Source organism: Pezoporus flaviventris, unplaced genomic scaffold (assembly GCF_033815535.1).
Source record: "Pezoporus flaviventris isolate CSIRO_AGI_PZ_B2104156 unplaced genomic scaffold, CSIRO_AGI_Pfla_v1 ptg000001l, whole genome shotgun sequence".
Taxonomy (NCBI): Eukaryota; Metazoa; Chordata; class Aves; order Psittaciformes; family Psittacidae; genus Pezoporus; species Pezoporus flaviventris.
In genome coordinates, this window is record NW_026892549.1 from 63763965 (window position 1) to 63787791 (window position 23827).

At 38.9% G+C, this 23827-nt stretch overlaps 1 long non-coding RNA gene across 3 annotated transcripts in view; it reads right to left on the bottom strand.

Annotated features, from left to right (window-relative positions):
- The window catches only part of LOC133273827 (uncharacterized), a 157211-nt gene that overhangs the window by 94558 nt on the left and 38826 nt on the right, over window positions 1-23827 (bottom strand). For 2 of the 3 annotated variants that reach the window (XR_009744942.1, XR_009744943.1), the window contains exon 3: window positions 18567-19476. This is a non-coding gene — a long non-coding RNA (uncharacterized LOC133273827). Of the gene's footprint in view, window positions 1-3047; window positions 3196-18566; window positions 19477-23827 lie in introns of those variants that run through there. The other variant, XR_009744941.1, reaches the window with a different exon arrangement.

The window sequence follows — 23827 nt, forward strand, 5'->3', positions numbered from 1 at the left end:
GCTGTAAATACTGATGCAGCTTTGACATTTCACACCTTTACAAGGCTTCCTGTGACCATGAGCACCTCAATATTTTTATAAACCTGGTCTACGTCTGGTGGAACACACGGATTGGTTCCTGCATGGAAAAACACAGCAATATACGAACCACAACTGCAGCATCTTGTAAAAGACATTTACTCCATCTCTTTCTAAATAACTGCAGTTCTGAAATGTAGAATACACAGACCCCTTAGATTAACAAACCTTTATCACTTCTAGAAAAACTCTGATCCCAGTGCCAAATAGAGAACAATATTTACAGGAAATTCATTCAGACAATAGAAAGCAAACCTTCAGAGCCCCATACACTTCAGAACATGGGTATCCTTTAAAGCAATAAAACTTAATCTCCCAGATCTGTAAAAACAAACATATTGCCTTAATAAATATTTTCAATTGTGTGCCATGCAAAGAATCTGTTGGCAGGCTCTGGACCCTTTCCACCAGGAAAACATAACAGGAGACTCCAGGGAAACAGAAACATACCAGTGCTGGACACACAGTGGGAGGTGCTCACAAATCCAGCGCAGATTGTAAAAGGTGTCTAAAGGAAATTGTTCCATTTATTACTTCTTATTTAAAAAGCAGTATATACCTCTGCTCAGTGCCTGGAAACCAAAGAACATATGTGTAGGTAAGGCAGAAGACTGAACATTCCTTAGCCGGCAAAACTTACCCACTCTCTTCACTGAAGCACAAAGCAGGGAATGTGATATCCCCCTGAACCTCCAGAGTGTAAACTTCTCCAATGCCTGAGACATCACTGGGCAGAATGTGGGCACAATCGTTCTAAAATGCTTATGCTATGAATGGATTTTCTACTCATGTTGACCATAAATATGACTACAGAATCGGCTTGAAGTATCCCTCATCTAACACTATTCCTATAGGGTCAACCATAAACAGTAGTATAGATTTTCTTTTTTCAATGAGAGGTAAAGGGTCAAAATGTCAAAGATTCTCAATGGCATGAGATGACCAGTTTAAGACAAGATAAAGATGCTTGATCACCTCTGAAAACCTAGAGCAAGGCACCCACGACACTCTCCGTTCCTGAAAACATGCCCTGTTCTCTGAAATGGTAAAATAAAGAGCTTGTGCTGGTCATACAAGTGAACAGAGGAAAGTAATGACGGTATTGAGGTGCCTAACCACGGCAGAGCTGTAACACACAATGCAAAGAGCACAGTCTCACTGGTCTTCGCAAGCATTGACTTGCTTTGCCTCTGCATTTCAACAGGGAGAGGCACAAGGTATCATGAGCTGCTCCAAGAAGGCTGCAGTATCCACCGCTGACTCAGGGCTGTCTTTGGGCATTCAAAGGTGCACAGAGCAGCTTGCTACTGCTCCTCTGTACACAGCTTCTTGCAGTGAAGAGAAAACGGGGCTTTTGATAGAAGCCACATTATAAGATTATTTCTCCTAAAAAATAAACTCATAAAAAATGTTCCTAAAAAAATGCCTGATCCATGTTTTCAGCCCACATAGATATTAAACCGAGTTTCCTAGCCCCTGAAAAGCTAATTATGCATTCAATTAGGGTTTCTTAATAAAGATTAAAACTCTGAAGTCTATTACAGGCCCATATTTAATTCAACTGCCATTTTATCCATGCCATGAAAGTGTGAGTGGTAACAATGAATATAAATTATAACACATGCCATAGAGTGAATGCTATTTGTCCAAGTACGTTACTATAAAGAATTAAATTTTGCTATCGGTTCCATAATCTAGTTAAAATTGGTATTCTTTATTTGGTCTTTCAATGTAGTCCAATTTCCTACTTTGAAAAACAAATTCTAGGGAATAAAGAAAAGAGATTAATTTATCATTAAGACTCTGCTTAATTGAAGTCAATTCCGAACAAACTTGAATTCAATTTCTACTCATTAAATTGAATGTGCTCTGCGTTTCTCTCTGCATTGCTTTGAGCAAGCAGCTGAGAACAAGGGACTAACATCAAAATTATTAAATTGAGGAGATTTTATTTGGTCTTCACATGCCAGAGCCGCTTTGATGAGGAGCTGTTTTGGCACTGAAAGGAAACGAGAGCAGCTGGAGGAAAAATCAAATGAAACTAAGCCTCGGAAAATTGAAGAAAACGCAAGCTTAATAATATTTAATAATTAAATTTCCACAAACAATAGCGGCAAATGAAGTAATCTGCAAAGTCTGTGAACTCATTTGCATAATTGATGCCGGTCCCCTGTAAATGAATAATGAAGATAATAAAAGATGTTGCTAAAAATGGGCACAATAACAGCAAATTTCATCAAGCCGTGCGCTCTGATTAATCTGCTCTTGCAAATCAGCAGTGAGAGGGGGATGCGTGATTGCCCGTGCAGCGGCCGCAGCCGCCAGCAGCCGCCTGCCCAGCCCCATCCCCTATCCCTCCTGGTGGGTACATACAAAGCTCTGCTGCTCAGGTTTGGCCTGGGCTAACCATAGTGTCCTTCCTCCTTGGTGACCACCCCACAAGGTCAAGCCCTCCCCTAGGAAATGCTCTGCTGAACTGCCCAGGGAATAGGACAAGGTTCCTCTGTGTTACTGCCTGATAAGGCCCTCAAAGCTGGAGAAGGTCTGCCTGGGGCAGCTGTGCACCTGGAGCTTCTGCTTAGCCTGTCAGTTGCACCATCCATCACTCCTTTATTCTTCCCTGTGAGGGTGCTGAGGCACTGGCATAGGCTGCCCAGAGAAGCTGTGGCTTCCCCATCCCTAGCAGTGTTCAAGGCCAGGTTGGACACTGGGGCTTGGAGCAACCTGCTCTAGTGGAAGGTGTCCCTGACCATGGCAGGGGGCTGGAGCTGGATGAGCTTTAAGGTCCCTTCCAATCCAAACCAGTCTGGGATTCAGAAGAATAAGGCTAGCTATGTACGTAACCATGCGCTGCACTGATGGAGCCCCTTATGGCTCTGCTCAGGCTCATGACATGGCCCAACACCTCACAACTCAGTCTCCACTCCACATAGATGAAGAGTTAAGTGCCACAAGCATGAACTGCTGGCCAGGCTGTAATCAGTAGACATAAAGTAATACTTTCAAGCTTAATACTCAGTTTACCCTCATTTAGCTACTCCCACTCTGCAGGGTCCCACTCTGCAGATTTCTCTGGCATTAATTAGTGCTTTTCCCTGGACTGGGATTTTTCACACACTGCAAAACAAGATAGGAGAAACCAGTTACACTGCTTCCTCAAGCTGCTGCATAGCCTGGTAGTGGACACTACACACTGGAAATGGAAAAGTATTCCAGTAAGTAGTAACATTTCATAATACAGCCTCTACAATATTTTAAAGCATTTAGTACTAACCATTTAGGAAGAAATTACTTCAGTGGGGTAACTCATAGAAATATTTATAGGATCAAGACTCATGCTGTTATCTGTAAATATAATTTAATACTCTGTCGCCCTGAACAAGTGATCTCAGACACCAAACAATTGCAGTGAGTAAGAACTTTTCACTATATGCAATATTTAAGTGTTCTATAGTGAAAGTACAAGACACCCCCTATTTTAATTGGGTTGTTTTGCTCGAATTCTAGATCCATCTTAACAACTACCATTTAATGAAGTAAAGGGCTTGTATTTTACTACAGAATGGAAACTTCAATACCAGACAAACCAAAAAGAAGTCACTGAAAACCAAAAAAAAACATTATTTTCTCCTGTTTATGGCCATTTGCAAGCTGCATTTCTATCTATTTAATTTGGTGAGCTTTCACTTGCGAGCTACCATCTCACTCCTTTAAACACAAAGGTGAAGAGTAGTCTGCCCTTTGTGGCAAATCATCTTTCCTTCTGCACTGATAGTAAACAAGTGCTTAGATTTAGTTATTAAATCTATGTACAGCACTATATAAACATGTAACACGGCTTGATATGTCATCATTCACACAAACATAACATGGACAAATTGCACGCAGTACATACAAAAGCAGTTAAAGCCATTCAACATAGAATGAGCAGGTTTTCTCCCCAGCTTGACAAGGAGGGCAATAACCAAGCTTATGATACCCACAGACCTGGATGGCAAGAAAGAAGGTTTGGTTGTTCTATTAGGCATTAGACCTCATAGCAGCCTTTCGGTATCTGATGGGGGCCTACAGGGATGCTGGGGAGGGACTCTTCATTAGGGACTGTAGTGACAGGACAAGGGGTAATGGGTTAAAACTTAAACAGGAGAGGTTTAGATTAGATACAAGGAAGAAATTCTTTCCTGTCAGGGTGGTGAGGCACTGGAATGGGTTGCCCAGGGAGGTTGTGAATGCTCCATCCCTGGCAGTGTTTAAGGCCAGGTTGGATAACGCCTTGGGTGACATGGTTTAGTGTGAGGTGTCCCTGCCCATGGCAGGGGGTTGGAACTAGATGATCTTGAGGTCCTTTCTAACCCTAACTATTCTATGATTCTATGTAGGGAATTGTTTTATTGGTGAAAGAGAAACCAATATAGAGGAAAGAAGAACACTGTATAGAATATAAATCCATACTGTGCAGCTAGGAGAAGAGCTTTTAATCATATATTTTTTATTTTTCTATTATTTGAGGAATAATTCAGTTTCTGGCATAAGTCAGGGCAACTTAGAACTGCTACAAATTCAGTAACCTTGACATTGATCCTAAGGATGCTTTCTTTTGGCTCTGGATCAGTGAAGCACAACAATCTATGGCTGTAAGTACAGAACAGCCACAAGCCAAAGGGAGTACTGAGGCACATAAACCAGTTTCGTATCAACCAAAATTCCTCTTGCTAGGCAGTACAAAGACCATGGAAGAGGACTAAGGATTCTCAGCCTTATAGGTTTGTGAACTTAGGAAGCAAAGATGCCATTAATAAGGGAGACTAAGTCAAAAAACTAATGGAGATTTGGATTCTATTTCTGATGGAAGTGATGCATTTGGGGTGAAAGCTAGCTGTTACAAATTCGGTTCAATGCGAGTTTAAAGCACACCTTATGGTCACTCATAACCTGAATTACATTCAGACTTGAGTCAAAGCGGCAGATGGAAGAGTTCCGGTTGAGCTCATTCCTATTCTCAACTTGATGAAATTGAGTCAACAAAAGGACATGACAACTGCTGAGTGAGATGTGAAATAATGAAAGGGCCACAATGACGAGAAGACAAAGATGGGTGTTGTCATCTGCAGGATATGCATTGCCGAATTCAAAACGGAGATCAAGGGAAAAACAGAACAAGAGTTGCACTCTGAAGGATGCTACATCCAGGTATAGCAGGAAAACTGATAACCAGACGATTGTCCTGAGTGATACTTATGAAATGGAGGGAGGATGCCACAGGCACCTAGAGTAGACACCCATCAAGTGCTCAGGGTATTCACACTGGATATGGGATCATGACAAAGGAGAACTCAAATGTGGGTCCTAGATGCCAGGCAAAAGTGTATTTCCATCCCTGTTCTAACCTACAGTCAGGCTCATTGAAGAGCTGAGGTTTCAGCTCTTTCATCAACAGTCATTCTTATGCTAAAACCATATCCCAAAGACCAGTGGGGATTTTGAAAGGGAAATCTGAGGAGTATTTTTTGCAGTATCATCAGAGCTGACACTTGAACCTGTGTTTCCCAATTCAGAAACCTTCATTTCTTTGTGGCTGGCACAAGTCTCCATCCTTTCCCCCACAATGCAACCTACAAATCATTTTCCTCACAGGAAAATATCTGAAACTGGCATATTCAATACTTTGTCATCAGTGTTCAGCATTTTCTAATAAAATATATAGTTATATTTTATTCTGATAAAATATGTACAGTTGCACTGTTTAATTAAATGGGAATTAAACATAGTTTAACACTAAAATATCTGGGCAAAAATAGTAATTCCACTGAACAAAGCTAGTAGAATCGTGCTTTGCATAGAAGCCAGACATATGGGTATATCACTTGTCACGATCACGGCAAGATGGGGGAACTGAAATCAAAAGGAAAGGTTTTTAAACATGTCATTGGTTGATCCACAACTCACAAGGAGGGCTTACTGGAACTCTTAATAGCTAAATATTTGTACCTCAATACCAGGCTATAACTTGGCATGTAAGGACTCAACCAGGAATGTAATTATGATGTTTTTACATCAGTTTGGGGCAGAGTTTAGTTTTAACTTAAACAATTGTAATAAAAAAAAGAAGTCTGATGACTTCCAAAGTTTTCTTACACTTATACAGCAAAACTTTGATATTAAAAATCTACATTTATACATGGCAGTTAAACCATAGTACTACATGTTGGTGATTCACACATCACCCACTCCAGAACTTCGGCAGCAAAGCCACAGCTGAAGTATCTGCATGTATCACATCCCATTGACAGTAACCAGCAAAATTAGTTTGGGGCTTGTTGTGCTGTTGTTGCCTTTTTTCTTTTTTTAGTATTTCCACTTTTTTTCATCTAATGTATTTCCCAGGTTTTATTAAACCCTAAAACTTGGGGGCTCAGAACATTTTTCCAAAGCAGGTGACAGCAGAAAGAACAGATTCCATGTGAACCTTCAAGCCAGAAGAGCAGGAGTTTTAGCTTCTGAAGGAGACAGACAGCTGCTCCAATCTGTATGAATAAAGGTGAAAAGAATGAAAATGAAAGATTTGCTCCATTCTGCTCTTCCTCACTGCCACACAGACCTCTCCTGAGTCAAGGCCCAAAGGTGGGAAGCAATGCGTGACAGATTCAGAATTACTTCTGTAGCCTCAGTATGATGATTCATTATTTTGTGTAAAATAAGTTCAACAGTCCAAGTGAGTGAGTGTCAGTGTGTGTGACACAGAGTGTACTAGGGGCTAAATGCAGCGACGGTCCTTCTAATGTGGAAAGTTTGAAAACTATGTCAACAATAGCCTTTACAGTCAGAGCCAATGGAAAAGTTCAGTGGGACAGTAAAAATCAAAAAGCAGGGGTTTGATTAGTTTAAGAAATGGTACTTGCAGCTTCCAGCTAATAATACATGTCAATATAAAACTGATTTGTTTTCCAAGAATCATCTTTTATTTCCTGTTCTTTGTGAGCTCTGTCATTGTTACACTGTTAGAAGTCATTATCAAAAAATCTCTGCCTGATAGTAGGACTGGGAATAATTAGATCAGGTCCAGTCCAGGCCAACAGCTCTGGTGCATTGACTCAAGACCTGACCTTTGTTGACTAATTAATTAAAAGGACCCTGTATCAGATGCAAGTGTTGTGATTGGCTTTAATGCCCTACAGCAATCTTAGTCAGAACACGGAGATTCTAGTGTGCTATTCTCAGCATCTTTTAGTACAGGTATTTTTCATCTTTAAACATGAAAATGAACAACTGTGGGTTTAATTACTTGCCTTTCCATTCAAAATATTGTTTAGCAATGAATTAGATATGCTCTCACCTCAATGAAACACTAATTCAGAGATGCTGAGACTGGTGCAGCATCTGGAGAAACCTATGATCTAAAAAGGCAGAAACAGCCTTTATTAATGTCTGCTTTTTCTTTCCTTCCTTCCCTCCTCCCTCTCCTCCCCAGCTGATTCTTGAGATCCTTATGCATTCCGTGTTCTGTTCAACCACGCATTCTAGTATTGCATCTACATAGACTCCACCCAGAGAGCATCCTGCAATACGTATCTTCAGCACATCCCTGGTTTGCCCCCCAGTGTTCCAAAGAAAGACTGACAGAATTTAGCAACTCGTGCTGGAAATTGTTCCATTTTAAGTTTCACTTGATCTTAGCTGATAGTTTTCAGGCAGAAGCAAATTACATTGCTCTTAGTACAAGTAAACCCAGACTGAATGAACTCCCCTGTTTTCTACAGCTCCTGTGTGAAGATGGTGGAGTCACCCAGGAAATCTTACCAATGTCTTCATAGGCTAAGCCAGTCTGGGAAGCTTAGACCTTTTTGTACTCTTTGTCATTCAGCTGCCATGTTTGACTATAGACATAGTTAACTTGTCAATGTAACTCCTATTGAACAGGCTTTCTTTGACCACTCCAACAGTTCATTTTCATTGCATCTTAAAATTGGATATGATGCTCTTCTGTGCTAACTGGCTCTGAAGACTGTAAACTTCAACTACATGTTCTGCCATGTTTCTAGGAAAGAAAAACTAAAACTTGCCTGGCCAACAGGACTCTTAGAATACTTTTGGGTCAGATTTCTTCCTGTGGAGGATTTCTCTTCAAACCTTACATCATTACATAGTCTAAGTTGCTTTGACTAGGTTAGTAATGGACAAGACAGGTAAAAAGGTGTCATGTAAATTTCTGACCATGGCTTAAAGATTGATAAAAATATCACTACAGATTGTACTTCTACCAATTCTCGTAACTACAGCTTTGGTTCATATTGACATGTATTTAGTCAGAGCTGGTGACATTTAGTTATGCAATGTGCTTTTTTTCTTCTAGTAAAGGAGGAGATTGTCACACTATACCAATTCCCATAGAACTGCAAGTAGCAATGGGCAATTAAAATAATCTTCTTGGAAAGCTGCTGCTGAAGGGTTGTTTTGCCAAAAAGTACAAGTCACTATTTAATTGTACTAATAGCATTACACAGAATGAAGAAACTTCAGGGGGAGAATATTTACCCAAAAATAGTCCTGTCACTACAAAACATCAGATTCTGGAACAGTTTGCTCTGACTTGTTCAGCACCATGAAACCATTAATTCTAGGTGGTACTTTCAATGACACTCCCTCAGAGGGACAGTATTAGACATTCACTTGTATGATCTTCACCTTGTATGAAGAGAATGAATAAAAAATGAAGTTCTTCACTGTGAACTATTCCAGGCTGTTTTCATTTTAAAAACTGTTTATTTTACTTTGACTGTCTGAAGGTTAAATTAACTCTGAGTTTTCTGTTTTTCTACTGTGAAGCTAGTGGGAAGACTCAGAGCATACTCTTGCCTTTTAAGATCATAAAGGAAGCTATAACATATGGCCCAAATGTTAATACTCTAACACTATTAAACATCTAAGTCATAGACTCATCAAAACCTTTCTGACCAGTGATAGAGTGTTCTCAAGAGCATACAAAACCTTCATTACTGATACAGAGCTACTGGAAATAAAAGCGCTCTTTCAAAATCAACATTTTCAGTGATGCAGTTTGAACAACACACGATGTTTCCTACATTCCACAACACACAGTGGCTATGTACCTCTAGTAGAGATACTGCTCCTGAGCCAGAAACAGAAAGGTTTAGGTTCTTGGAAACAATTTAAGGATTTGATCCAATGCTGCATATACTGCCACTGCCTAAACAGAAGAGAAGGTTTTGACCACTCTAACTATGAAGAAAGTGTAAAAGTGTCATGCATATCCCTTTGCCCTTCTTACTAACCAGCTGTAATTAGAATTCAGGCCATTCTCTGCCTCACGGATTTTGTAATTGCCTCCTCCCCATCATTAGTGAATCTTTACTGAATCCACACAGAAGGAGAGTTTTCTGAACAGCAAGGAGGGTTTTGAAGAAGCCAAAGTTCCCAGGCTTTTAGCTGAGCTTACCAGAATCTATGTGGGGAATTGCACATGTCACTGCAGTTGTATCACAAAATGCATACACTGCACTGGGCAGCTACACTGAGAGCACCAGACCAGCTTTTGCTAGACTAAACCCATAAAGCAGACCAGTACAGGAGGCATTTGCCTCCAGCAGACAGAAATGAGCTCAGAGCCTTTCCAATTATTTGCTCGGTGCTCTACGTGATAAACCACAGCCTATTTTTTATACTATTTATGCTTCATTGTTCAAATTTTACTTGTTTATCATGAAAGGCTGCTATATTGTAACTAAATGTAAACCTTAAATACACAGAGTCCTAGCAACTATATGATATGCACAGTATCTTTTAAAAGTATATCTTCAGTTGGATATTCAGAGTGACTACTTGCCTTAATTTATGCAAATATAGCCTATAGCTAAAGGCTTTGTATATTTGTTTCCCTATGATATTAGTATTCAAAAAATAGGACATTCTTTCAAGGGCATTTTCTACATGCAGAACTATAATTTATATAGCAAATTAAAGCTCATACAAAATGTGTGCACTGAGGTACAGATTAACATATTTAATTTCAGTATTACCTGCAAATCTATTTTTTTCCATGCACTGCTCTAATTAGCCATATAAAATCAAGTCTGTATATTGTAAGCAATTATTTTAGTGGGAGTAGAAAGAGAATCTGAATTAAATATATGGTAAGAGATAATATCTTACGGAAATTAATATACTCATTTGTGTCAATAAAAATGTGTTCTAGCCAAATTTCATAAGATAGTTTGGAGTTCAAAAATATGACTCGTGGAAGTTGTAGTTTAGTTACTAAGACGTTAGACTTTGGAACGGCTTTTAAGTTCCTTACTAATGTGCCAGTGCTCATTCTTTGATAGCTACAGATTGTCAGTAGCTACTAATGTCATTTCACATTGTGAATTTTCTCCTATTATGAATATTCACTCCCCCTACAGTCAAATGTGTAAACTGTTAGTAATTCTGTATGTTAAAAGTTTTTCTCCCATCACTTAAATGTATATATCATACTTAGCTCTTCATATTTTTCACTTCCACAACTATTCACTCGAGAGAATTAAATGATGGTGAAAATCAAAATGCAATTTTTGTTCCATTGAAATCTAGAAGTAATCCTACAAGCGCGGATTTATTCTTGCCCACTTTACCCTCAAAAAGTCTGACAGCTAAATACAAAAATTATGTGTAAGGAATGAGAAAACAAAACCCCATCCATGTGATAATGAACTTCAGCTGCCTCCTCCCAGTGCTGCTTCCAATTGTGATGGGATTCAGACAGCAGAAACCATTCTCTAGCAAGAGGAGCGTTTAACTGATCAAGTTGCTGTAATTCAGAATCTTACACTCAATTTCAATTGTAGAATCAGCAATATGTGCCACAGTTAAATTCCCTTTATAAGAATAATAGACACAGACGTTTCCTCCTACTCCTTGCTCATAATCTCAGGATACCCACTGAGTACTAATCACATGGAAGTCTGATGCCTGCATAACTATCATGTCCTTAAAACAACTCTTCTCCATTTCTTGGCACAGAAGTTGCTGTCTGACATAGCTGCCTTATACCTCCACTCTGCCCTGAGAGAATCATAACAAGGAATTTTATTGCTTGGAAAGGCCCATGGAAAAAAAGCAAGCAGATAATAAAGCCTTTTAGAGAGAGGTACAAAAAATTGAATTATGTTTTTGCCTTCCTGCCTCCAGCATCACACATGAGTAGCTAACGTGCAAGAAACTTCCTGGACCTAGAACTGTGAAGAAAAGTTTTCCCATCTCATGAAAATTCAAAGGCTTCAAAAATGCTTCACTGTTTCCTATCTGGATAAACCAGTGGCCACTATAAAAACACAGTGAACACAAGCATGTTCTAATTCTTCCTTTAGCCTCCTCTCACATTCCAGCTGAGCATCCTGGCCACCTGGAAGTCTGAGCTAAGTTGTTCTCAAACTTAGCACTGGAGCCTTTTCATCTTGTATAAACAGAACATTTCCACAGCAAGAACCTGTACCTGGACAGAACATCAACTACTGGCCAGTCTGAAGCAGATGTATTTTAGATATAGCTGGGTTTTTTGGTATGTATATATATATATATATATATATATGTATGTACAAGTGGGAAAATACTATGTGCATATATACACACACATATATATGCACAAACACACACACACATACATTCCTACGAAACAGCTGGATTTTGACAAATCACCTTCTCTAGTTAAACTCATTATATTCTACATATTCCAAATAGTTTCCCCAGCTATAGAAGGAATAACTCCCAATCCTCTATATTAAATTGTATAAGTAAAAGAAGTGTGAACAGACTGGTTTTATTTAAAACTTCCCTTAACACTGTAGGACAAATTGGCAATGTAGCCTCAACCCGACCTCTAGAAATATGTGGAAGAACTTCAGATGCGATAGCTAAACCTTGCACTCAACAAAAGTGCAGGAGGAGAGACAGGAAAAAGTGGCAGACAAATTAAAAGAGCTACCTCTGTTTTAGCAATCTTTTGTGACAGCAGTTTCAAAGTTTGCTGGGCAATTGCTCTAAAATGACAGGGTGCTACTGAGCGGGTGGTGTGCTGAGTCCAGACAAGAACTTGTCAATGCCTGTTTCAACAGGGACTTTCAAACTCCCAGAAACTTTAGTATCCATCATGGTATCATTAAAATAGTCAATTCTTTCAGCTTTCACAGATGTAGAAGTTTTGCTGTGCCGATCTTGCTAATTATCCCTGACATTTATGCTCTAAGCATAAATGTTACATAGCTCAGAGATGGTTCATCTCTACATGCTAATTACTAGTCTGTGCGTTAACACGCTTGTAGTATCGGAAGCAAAAGTACCCAAATACGGAGAACTTTAGGCTCAGTGATGCAGTTCTGCATTTCATTTCTCTTCCTCTGTTTTTCCAAGGGTCCGAATCCACCTTTTGGGATACTCTAAAGAAGTTCTTTTCCATGTACAATCTTAAATGCATTTTCATCCAGTATAACAGAAATTATGTCAAGTAAGAGCTGTGATTTTGTTTCAAAACAAAATGGTTGGCTTACAAAATGAATATAAATATGGCCATGTAACAAGAAATAATCAAGTAATATGAATAAAGGAATATTTTCCATCTGCTCTATATTACTTACCTTCTGTGTGCTTTTTCATACATATTTGCTCAAAATTAATAATGTACCATTTGGCACTTTGGATTATAGCCTTGCTTGAACAGCTTAGAGTTCCTTTGTGTATTACAGTCAAAATGGAATAGGTTTTGTCCCACCCACATCAGAGGTTTTCCAATCACTTTAACAAGTACTGTCTTAATCTTCCCAGCCAAAGTGACTAGTGACATTTTTCATCACATTACTCTGGCTGATGAGGTGTTAGAATAAGAATGATCCAAACATAGTTTACATCAGAATTATTCCAGTGATTCTAATGCCTTTGGTAACAAGTTAATCCTGGAAAGACTCTGCTGCCAGAGCATCCAGCCACAGATAAACAGTTTTTCACTCCCATGTCACCGGTTTGAACCTATTCTACTACCACTGCTGTAAGCTGGGCTATTACTAATAAGAAAGCAGCATTAAAACAGATGGAAGAGAATCTGAGATACACAAGACTACAGCACTTGGTTAAATACTGAAAAGACTGAGCCACCCAAGACTCTGTTCTATCCCACCAAATACATTCAATGTTAGCATGCAAATGTGGGTAGAAAAATAAATGCTATTCAAGAGGACTTCCTATCAAGCACCACAAGTATTTCATGTTGTGCTTTTTCCCCAGTCCTTCATACGGAATGGTACATGGCATCACCTCATGACTCCCACTTGCCTGCTTGACCTTGCATTCTGCAACAGAGCCAGTGTGACAGCCTAGTGCGAGTCACATGAGTTTGCTGGATTTCTTACATATTTCTAGTTTTGAAAAGCCACACACTGGGATAGTACTTGTGGGGCTAAAGCCACTTTGGCATCTTCTGAAACTGGAGTGCCTTTTAAAGCACCATAATATATACCACTCCCTGTAAATAGAGATAGGCTGTAGCTGGATGAGCATATGCCCCACACTAGTACATGCTAAAGCCCAAACTCAGACCAGTTTCTGCATTCCAAGAGGAAATACATGGGGAAGATGTTACCGGTGAAAACATACCTAGTCCTGTAGTTAAAGTCACACTAGAACGCAGTGCAGTGGCTCCAATGTGTCACAAAGTCCTATATCTACCTCAACCCCTTCCCTCTACCTGTCCACAGAAGTTGTACTGCTGAAGAGTAACACACAGGCTCTCATGCACCACTCACAAAACGGATGAAATCTTGCACCTTAAGATTTGGTTTCACTAATTCTAACTCTAAACATCCTAGTGGTCAATAGTTTTACCCTATTCAAGTATTCAAAGTCATGCTCATTGATTTTGTAAGAAAATGACCAAAACTCACAGCACAGCAAAGAAATTCAGTGCTTTTTAAAACCATAAAGTGGTTATAAAACAATTCACAAAGTGATTAATAAAATGTGGGTTTTGAAGATTTGTACCATCTCTTCAGTCCCACTGATAGTAAGCAAATAACGCAAAACCAACAGTACAGAGTTTAGATAACATTGATAACAAGCTATAGATCAGCTACTACATGTCTAATGAAGTAAAGTTAAACCGACAACACCAAGGAAATTCAGCAGTAAGAAAACAAGTTTTCCTCTGATGAGTATAGAAGAACTTGCAATAGACATCTATCTCACTGAATTAACTTCTCCCTAGTTACAACAGTTCTACTGGAGAGTCAAGGAATGGGGTTTGTAACACATGGGCTCAATCTGCATTCAGGCAAAACTCCCATCACAATAATTGGGACTCTCTCCTACAGCTCTGATTCTGAAAACGCTTACACATGTGCCTAACTTCAAGCTTAAGTAGCCCTACTGAAGCCCACAGGACCACATGCTTGAAATTAAACCCACATAAATTTGTGGGCTCAGAGCCTAAAGAGGGAGGACAAAACTGAGCCTTACATGAACAATTGCTCAGAGTTTCCAAGAGGAATTGCTTACAACAACTCACATTAAGGCTGCAGTGACTAACTCTTCTAGTCTCTTCATTTGCCCCAGCTATTTCCTGAATAGTTCCAGGCTCTTGTGGGCCAGGCAAAAAAGAGATATCCTCACAGCCTTAACTAACACCAGAATCCATGCATTATATGATCAGTTTTGATCCAGATCAAGTTTTACACTTTATCAAATGGCATAAACATCTAATATGGTAATGCCAGACCTGTATTTATTACTGCTTTAGTAGATGGGGACATATGCTTGTAATGGTAACACACTGTCATTTGGAAGGGAAAGGATCATTTTGTGACAGGCAAATTATTGCTCTACCTCGTTAAGAATGTTATGTTCCTGTGCTGAGTTAAGACATACCAATTGCAAAGTGGTAATCATCATAATATCATCAAGATGTTGCTATATTTGAACATGATATGAGCTCACCACCAGATCAGTCCATTGTCACCTACCAGCCTGGAGTACAGGGAAGGCACTGCTCTAACTGACTCATGCACAGAGGGGGGGAAAAAAGTACCTACTATGAGAACCTACCAGGAGATGTGCTTAATAATTTGTTTCTAGAAGCCTGTGATTTTAAACTGAAGGGTGGAATATTATGGAAGTTTCTGAGCCTGCAAAGAAAAGCGTCTGATTTATCCAATACTGCAATCTGTCTACAGCATCTAATTATGTGATAGCTGCTATCTGAAAAAAACACACAAATCTGCAAGCCTGCATTAGTTACTTGCTAGACTATTTTGACTGAGAGTCGAAAAGGTCACTATAGCCATTTGGACTCCTTTTCCTGCTAGCCAGCTCAGGCAGACTTTGTTTCATGAAAACTTGTCCCCTCCTAAAGAACAAGCCTTCAGGTGCAGCAGAATTGTCTCTGACAATCAGAAGTGCCACAAAGGGCTCAAAGCCTCTTACATTTGATGAAATTCTCTCTCACATTAGAATGTGTAAGCATTTAATACATAGAAAGTTGAAAAACATTTTCTCAGTGATCTTACTGGAATGGGAGTTCTTCAGTTATGGACGGTGATGTGTTTCTAGAGATTCTAAAACAGTACCAAGTGACAGAAAGCATCTCCCTTGTTAAATCTTACTCATAGAACTGAAAGTTCATTTGTGACATTGAAGAAAAAGGTTTCATCTGCCCCTCAATGCCTTTGAAACTCCTGCAAACATGGTGACACAGAGCTGCACAGCGATTCCCAGGACCTCACGGATCACTGTGAAAGGAAGAAACTTGTTCTCTTCTTGCAAAGCCTGCTCACTCGAGCACTTGTTGGTCATTTTCTTATTACCTTTTCTCCTACACAACAAAATGACCTCATACAGACTGGAGAGGAAGTATGTTTTCCTATGCCCATAACAGCACAGGCACTTCAGTTACACTGCATCTAAAGACATGTAATTTCTTTCTTGGAGACCCTAATACAACCTTTTTCAGTTCTCCTTAGCAGGAGCTTATCAATTAGATAAGTCAAGATTTACATTTGTATTTACCTGCAAATTCTGTTTTAATTTACCTATCACACATTTAGCAATATCTAATGATCAAACAGAAATTTTAAGATTTTAAAACTAAAAGAAACCTGTCATTTACTTATGCGTTTGGCAATCATTCAGCTTCACAGCTGAATGATGGCATACCACCCCTTCTGCCTGTGTCCCATTCTTCTGCCCATGGACAATCTCATCTAACTTCAGATCCTTGCCCTTCATTGTTTTAGGCTTTCTTGTCCCTCAGCTACAGCTGTGGAGAATTAAGCACAAAATAAAATGAAGAACACAGAATCTGTAATCTGCTCCTAGATATTTCTCCACCACTACCGCAGTGGTTTCCCATGATGAACCAGAGGAGCTTACTGCCATTAGACAACTGGAACCAGCACTTCCTTTTCCTTGAATATCTCCTCAGGAGTAAAAACAAAATAGGAAGGAAAGAACTGAAGAAATTGGCCTCTTCTTCTAAAGGGATCCTGTGCTTATAGATACCAGCTGTTTCTCTAGTACAGAATCAGCTGTGTTAGTACCATCTTATTCTGCAAAGAAGTCTTAGAAATGGTTCTGCCTGATGCTAAGGAGAGATGATAGCTTCATCTGACCAAAAGCAGTTCTGAACATCACCTGAGATGTTAGTTGGTCTTAGAAGCAATTCTCTGTTTCCACACTCACCTGACTGTACCAGTCTTATATGGGATCTTTGTTGGATCCCTGCTGAAGACAACAGAAACTTGGGACCTCAGACTTTAAATTAGGAATACTGACATCCTTTCCTCCTCATGATACAGCTAAAATAAAACACATGTAACAGCAATACTTCTAGTATCAGGCATTTTAAATGCAACTACGATTTCCTGTAAAGGAAGTCAGTTCTTTCACCCTGATTTACTGCACTGACAAAGGAACCTCCTCCTGATTTACATTACAGTATGTGAATGAAAAATTGGTACCATATATGTCAAAACGTTACCTGATGGATTTTTTCAGAACAGGAGCTTAGACCACAAATATCTTTAATGAAATCTAAAACCAGAGGAGTGAATTTAAGCATCTAATTTATTAAGAGCGAAACCTTCAAGGCTGAAGGCTGTATGTCACTGATGCAGGATTCCAAAGGAAACTGAATTTTTCACCAGGATTTTAGCACCATAGGAAAATGTGACAGTAGTAATAATACATGATATTATATACTGCTAGACAAGTTGGATAAATTACATCTGCTACTGAATAGATGTGGAAAGAGTCTCTATTAGAAAACTTCCTGCTGGGTCACAAACATACATCAGTAACGGTTTGTTTTCAGCACAAGAAAAATTGCCATTGTCATATTCCAAAGTGAGTGTAAATTGTTTTATTATAAACTCCCTGTTGGTCCCTGTTTAACTGAGAAATCATTCAATCTAAATTTATCTTTTCTCTCCATGGCATTGCTATGTTGGTATCACTAAACTCTGCCTCAGTAACAAAACCCCTACTCCCTTAAAAGACAGACTGTACTCCTGATCTTCAGAAACCGTGCCATACATTAACTCTTGGTTTGCCCCCACTTACTTTGAGTTGTAATCCAGGGCTCTCAGTTTCATGAAGTCAAGGCTTCGTTGTTACTGATTCACAAGAGAAGCCCTACAAATTTCCACTATGCTTCACAATTAGACATTTATATTTTACATGGTTGTATATTAATACATAAATTTGAAAACATAAAACATATTTACATAACTTCCTGTAGCTTTAATAGAGAGAAAACCCTAGTCCAGATGAGCAATGATAGCTATTCCTATTCCTGCCATCCTCCATTCAAATCCCTATTGAATTTGATTTCTGAATTAGCTGACCTGTTCAAATAATCACACAAAATAACAAAATCCAAATGATGTACACAAAACAAGTACGTGGCCTTTGCATTTTTCACCTTCTCTCACATTTTTAGCATCTGACGGAAACAGGATAAATGACAAAGACCCAAAGAGAACCACAAAACTACCACTCAGCCATCACAGAGGCTCTATTTAGCTTGAGAAGGTCTTACTGCTGTTCCCAAGAGCTCCACCAAGGAAAACTTTGTTGAAGATGTAATTTTTCATGCTTAATGCCATAAACTGTCAACCCGTTTGAACAAAATCAAACCCACCACACATAGTGTCACAAACACCTCTATTTTATCAACAAAAGCACAGCTGGGGAAAGGGAATGAATTTGGCCCCGCAGTAAATATTTCTCTGTTAAAGATTAAAAGTATGATACTTGCATTTATTTGTATTGGCAATATTATAGGTTTGATTTTAATATGTAAACACCTGCCCACATTCATAAGGGGACAGAGCTGTTGAAAACAAAACAGGAGGATTTCTTTCCTTTTCCTTAGCTGGTCATTACAAAGAAGAAAGGCATCACACAGTACTTCCTCATTTAACCTCTGGGGAATAGGAATATACTTTGTAACTCACCACACTTCACTGGAAACATGGAGCAATTTGTATGCTTTCTTTTAGAAAGGAGGTTGAAAGGCAGGATGTTACTAGAATATAAGGTGATCCAGTCTTTCCTGTATCCAGCTCGTCCACATTCTCACTGCCCAAAGTGTGACGTGCAAAGGCAGGCCAAGCCAGGTGATAGGCGCTGCCTCAGAAGAAAGCAGGAAGGCAGAACTGCTTCTCTAATGATGCTAATCAAGTGCACCCTTAAAGCATATCATTCATTCCTCTTTGATAGGGTTTTCCAGAAGAGGGAAACTAAGGAAGTGCACAGCATAAGAGTGACTCCTTTTGTTCCTTTTTATAAGTAAAAAAAAACAATCCATGATTTACTGGGTGTGAAAACCAGCATTCCTTCCAAATCTCTTTATAATGGGATTCTTTCAGTTCTTCTCCTGCACCAGGATTTTTATCAGGAGAAAGTAGAAGCCACAAGTGGTGAAAAACAATAGTTTACTTCCAGATGACTATGGGGTCTTCTTCCAAATTTAAAAGGGAGTTTGCCCATTATTGTTTGTAGAAATGTAGGTGTTTCTTTGCAAAGTGGGTGTTAAACCATGGCTTTCACCCAGCTGAAACTGAGTAAGGGTTACTTTCCTATGAGAGGAAAGGGAACCTGAGTTTGCCACCACCCTTCTCTTGCCTGAGTGCTGGTTTTCAGTTCAGCAGCATGTGATGGAGGAGCTGTGACTGTTCCTGATGCAGCCTGCTGCTCTCCACCGGCAGCCAGTAGGTCCCAGATAGCCCAGCTGGGGCTAATTTAAGAAGTCTTGGGTGCAGCAATAATCTAGCAGCAGGAACTGTGTCATTGTGGAGGTTCTTCTGGATGCAGAACTGCAGGTACGGGCTGAGACCTGTCTTGAAGATGAGCTTCCATCAGATCCTGGAAGAGAGTTAATCTTCAGCAGGAACCTCAGAAGTTAAGAGAGGGACAGGAGATTTAGCTGTACCCTGAATTTTCAGCGTCTCCTGTATACTGTATTATCCTGAAGTTCCCCTAACCTAAAGTGAGATAAAAATTAAGACTATTTGTAATGAAAAGCAGTGAGAAGTATTCCTGCTACTGGCTTGTCTTTCCTATTGGGAAAAGCAGTATGTGAAGTATTACTAGATAGTTTGTTATAGCTGCATGATATCTGTTTATTAGAACCCAGTGATGTAACTAGGGAGCATAAACACTTCATTTGCCAATAAAACTATTGCTACAGAAAAGCACACATCACCACAGTTATAGCCTTCATCTGGGTATGTTCCAGAGAGATTTACACTGGACTAATCAACAATTTGTGGGTTTTCTGTCAAAAAAAATCAGCGTCTCATGATATTTAAACATAACTTTAATCTTCCTTTGGACAAGCATCTAAAAATGAAAGAAGAAATGATGCATTTGAATCTAAGAGCCTTACAGGAAAAAATGATTTTCTATTAATCCAAGTCAAGAACACACCAGAAATGCATCCAAAATGAATTATGCTTGGTGGTAGGATCTCACTCAGTCCAAAGCTACCAAAATCAGAAATCTCTTAATGAAATATAACTGTATAATTCAGATGCAAAAAGGATGAAGGTGTTCATCTTGTGAGAAAAGCAGCACAGACACCCCATTAAAGGAGAGATTAGAGCTGGAAGATGCAAGTTAGGAAACCAATACAGGTCAAATAGGAATAAAAAAGAACCAGCACACGTTTTATTTCTGCAAACTTTGGGAAAAGTACTACTTGTGAAAAACAAAGGGGAAGAAATCAAAACAAAGCCTGTTTTCTAACATTCCCCAGCCAGGACCAGAAACACACAGACAGAATAAAGAAAAGCAGTATCTGAGGATGATGTAAATCCACTAACTGGCAGGCTGCAGAGTGAGTAACTAAAGCGACTTAAAGGTGAAGAACATTCTGAATGCCAGGACAAATTACTTGTATATTAATCATTTACAATCTGGGAAAGAATTAAAATGCCACCCACTCTGCACTAAGCAGCATTTCTGGGGTTTATTGTGGTGGAATTATTACTTAAGTGGCAAAACATGAAGAAGTTTAACGAAATATTTTCTGCTTCACCATACATTTCAGTGCAATCATAGTTCAAGTCGCGTCAAGTCCTAACAAGAAAAAGTCTTTTTGTACCTGAATCTCTTGCTCATTTCAAAATGCAGTCAGGCACTGCATTCATTTATATCTGCACATTTTAAAACACAGGGTTTGAATGAAAACTATCCATACAGGTAAGTTTAATGCCATGCTTTCCAAGGCCTCTCTCCTCCCATCTCCAGTTCTGTTAATTCTAGCTGTTTGTTACTGCAATAGCTGTTGTGCACTACGAACACTGTGGGTGTGAAGGGGTTTGGAAAGGGCATCTGGTTCAAGGTTAGGCTGAGATAAAGCCATAACTTGCTTTAGACTTATCCATGTCTCATCTCAATTGTGTCATATGCCTGTATCTTCCTGTTGAACTGAATTATCTGATTCTGATACTGGGTATCAGCTGACAGACTTCTTGTTGAGCTTTACTCTTGCCACTGTGGTTTCACAATGAAGGATGGAGAAATCTCTATCAAATCTAAGGAAATTTGGGAAGAATTTCACTAGATAGTTTTAGAGTAAACTATTTGATAATAATCACTATTTTTCAAACACAAGAGTCAGCTGCTAAATATGGTTTTTGTAATAAAATAAGTACAATTATTCTCAGCGAAATTCATGAATGAAATAAATTTCATTAATTTCCAGTTCATTCTTAACAGTGGCTTGCTATTTTTATGTTAATCCAGACTACTTATATAGATTCTGCTGTTTGAAGCGTCCTATGCAACATCTGCAAAAGTAACCAAATGGAGAAACAACAGGAGCACAAGTTTACATAGGAAAAAAATCAGCAAGAGAAGAAAAGGCTTTAGGGCTTTTATTTAAGAGAGCCAAACACTGTTTTAACAGCAGAAGATGGCTGGGTTTTGAGAAGATTTCAGCTGAAGTCTGGAACTAATAGGTAGGAATAGGAAGTAATGTCATCCAAGCCACCCAACTTCAAGAGGCTTTCCAAGGTTTCAGCTTTGACCCACTTCAGTGCAAAAGCAACTCTGTTGATTGAAGAATAGTTTTGACTTCCTGCTTTACTGAAACAGCTAACAGTGCTCTACCATTAAAGACTGATCAGAGTCCCATGCCTCAGCTGCAACAGGTCCAGAGGTGCTTACATCTGTTTATATACTTCAGTGACCACTGAGTCTCAGTAAAGAAAGGAAATTGGTTGGATTTTGATCGTGTTCTACTCTTGTGCCATAACTGTTAAAGAGAAATCCATGTCTTGGGTCTTCAACCAACCATTCTAAAATGTCTTCTCCTAAGCCCATGTGTTTATTTATGAGTGCAGCTTCAAAGGGTTTAAATGCTGTGTTCAGAACAAAGGACACTCTATTTACCAGTAGATGTCATTTATGTTGCTTCTGCAGCACCCATACCTGACATGCTTTGTCAGAGCTTCTGATTTATAGAACCTGAAGTTATACCAGAGGACAATCAACAGCCCAGAAATACCCTAACTGTAAAATACCTCCTTCTGGCTGATTTGGCTTATTCAGTTTCTTCAATTAAACCTTATTAGGTCTTCATTACAAATGTTACACATCATGCAAAGCCTGTAGGTTTTGTTATTCCACCACCTTTTTGAGGGCAAAAAGAAACTTCCCTAAAACGAGACTAAAAATTCTTGATGGCCTATCTCCTGCTGTGTTTTTCATTCAGCATTGAAATATTCAAGGTAATCCAAAGCTTAACCCCACACGTTATGAAAATTAACATTTAAAATTAATTTATGTTTTAAATGACCTATAAAACCTTTCTTCTGAACCTAGGTTGAGATATCAGTTGCTTCAATATATTCAACACATTTAGCAGAATCCTATCACCTTATTTAATTAAGAATTACCTTTGCCAGCCACAGGATAAACAGAAGAGCTTTCTTTTGAGTTATTCACACAGTAGTAAAATAACACATGCAGACAGAGCAGCTGACAACATAAGCAGGGTCAGTATTAGGACAAACTGGCCAAAAAGAGCAGCTTTTGGCATAACTTTAATCAGTCTTTGGGTGCATGAAATGTCATGGAGTTTCATATGAAATGAAATGATCCCTTTCTCTTAGCTTATTTCTGTTCCAACTAATCCTCTAACTCTTTATTAAACATTATCTTCACCATCTGCTCTGGGTGAATGTTCAACACCTTGCAGAAGAACTCTGGGCTGATTGGTTTTTATGGGCAACATGATCCGAGTTTTATGCACATATTTAGGATTATGTCAAGGACAAAAAGGATGAATAATCCATTAACCATAATAAGCAAGAACCCATATCAGTGCAGCTAGAACATGTGTTATGTTTCAAAAACAAAAGATGAATTAGAGATATGTGGATCATAAAATACCCATAACCTAGGACCCTCTCTATACTAGGGCATCGTTTCATACATACACACTCCACTAAACAGCATTTCTGGAAATGATGTTTCAGTCATTATGAATCAGACTTTTTAGTGCTGAAATGGCATGTCCAAGCCTACAACATGCAAAGAAACAACTCCACTGAATTGGACATTTCCTCTAATGCAGAATAGATGGTAGCAAAATATCTGCCCCATACATAGGACTTTCAACCACATCTATATGGTCAATAACAGTACATTCTTCTATCTCCATACTTTTTGTAAGCCTCTAAAATACATCATTGAGGAACTGCTACTGTTTAAAGTCACAGTCTAAAAATTTACATTTCAAAAAGTAATTGCCAAAGGTCAGTCAAATGTTGCTATCAATTAGATCCACTTATTGCTTCCACTAGCTGATAACCACAAACATTAAAATAGCATTATAACTATTAATCATAATATTTAGTGTAATGTGCATCATCCTACCAAGACCTCACTTGCCACAAAACACATAATTGTAAGGGTTTGGTTCCTTGCTCACAACACTGCATGTAATTACTCACCACTTTCATCTGTTGCAATAATTTGTCTTCCTTTGGCTAACTTTTCAGACCAAAGTATTTACCCTCCCTTCCACTATAAAGGTTTATGATCCCATAATGAACAACAATTCTGATGGTATTTGATCACTTGGTGTATACTAATGATAGAAAGTATCTGGACAGTATGTCTTCACTCGTATCCTCTCAGGTTTGCACTAGACGTCCTCACAGTATGCTCTAAGCTGCAATGACAGACTGGTCTTGTAAACCTTTTC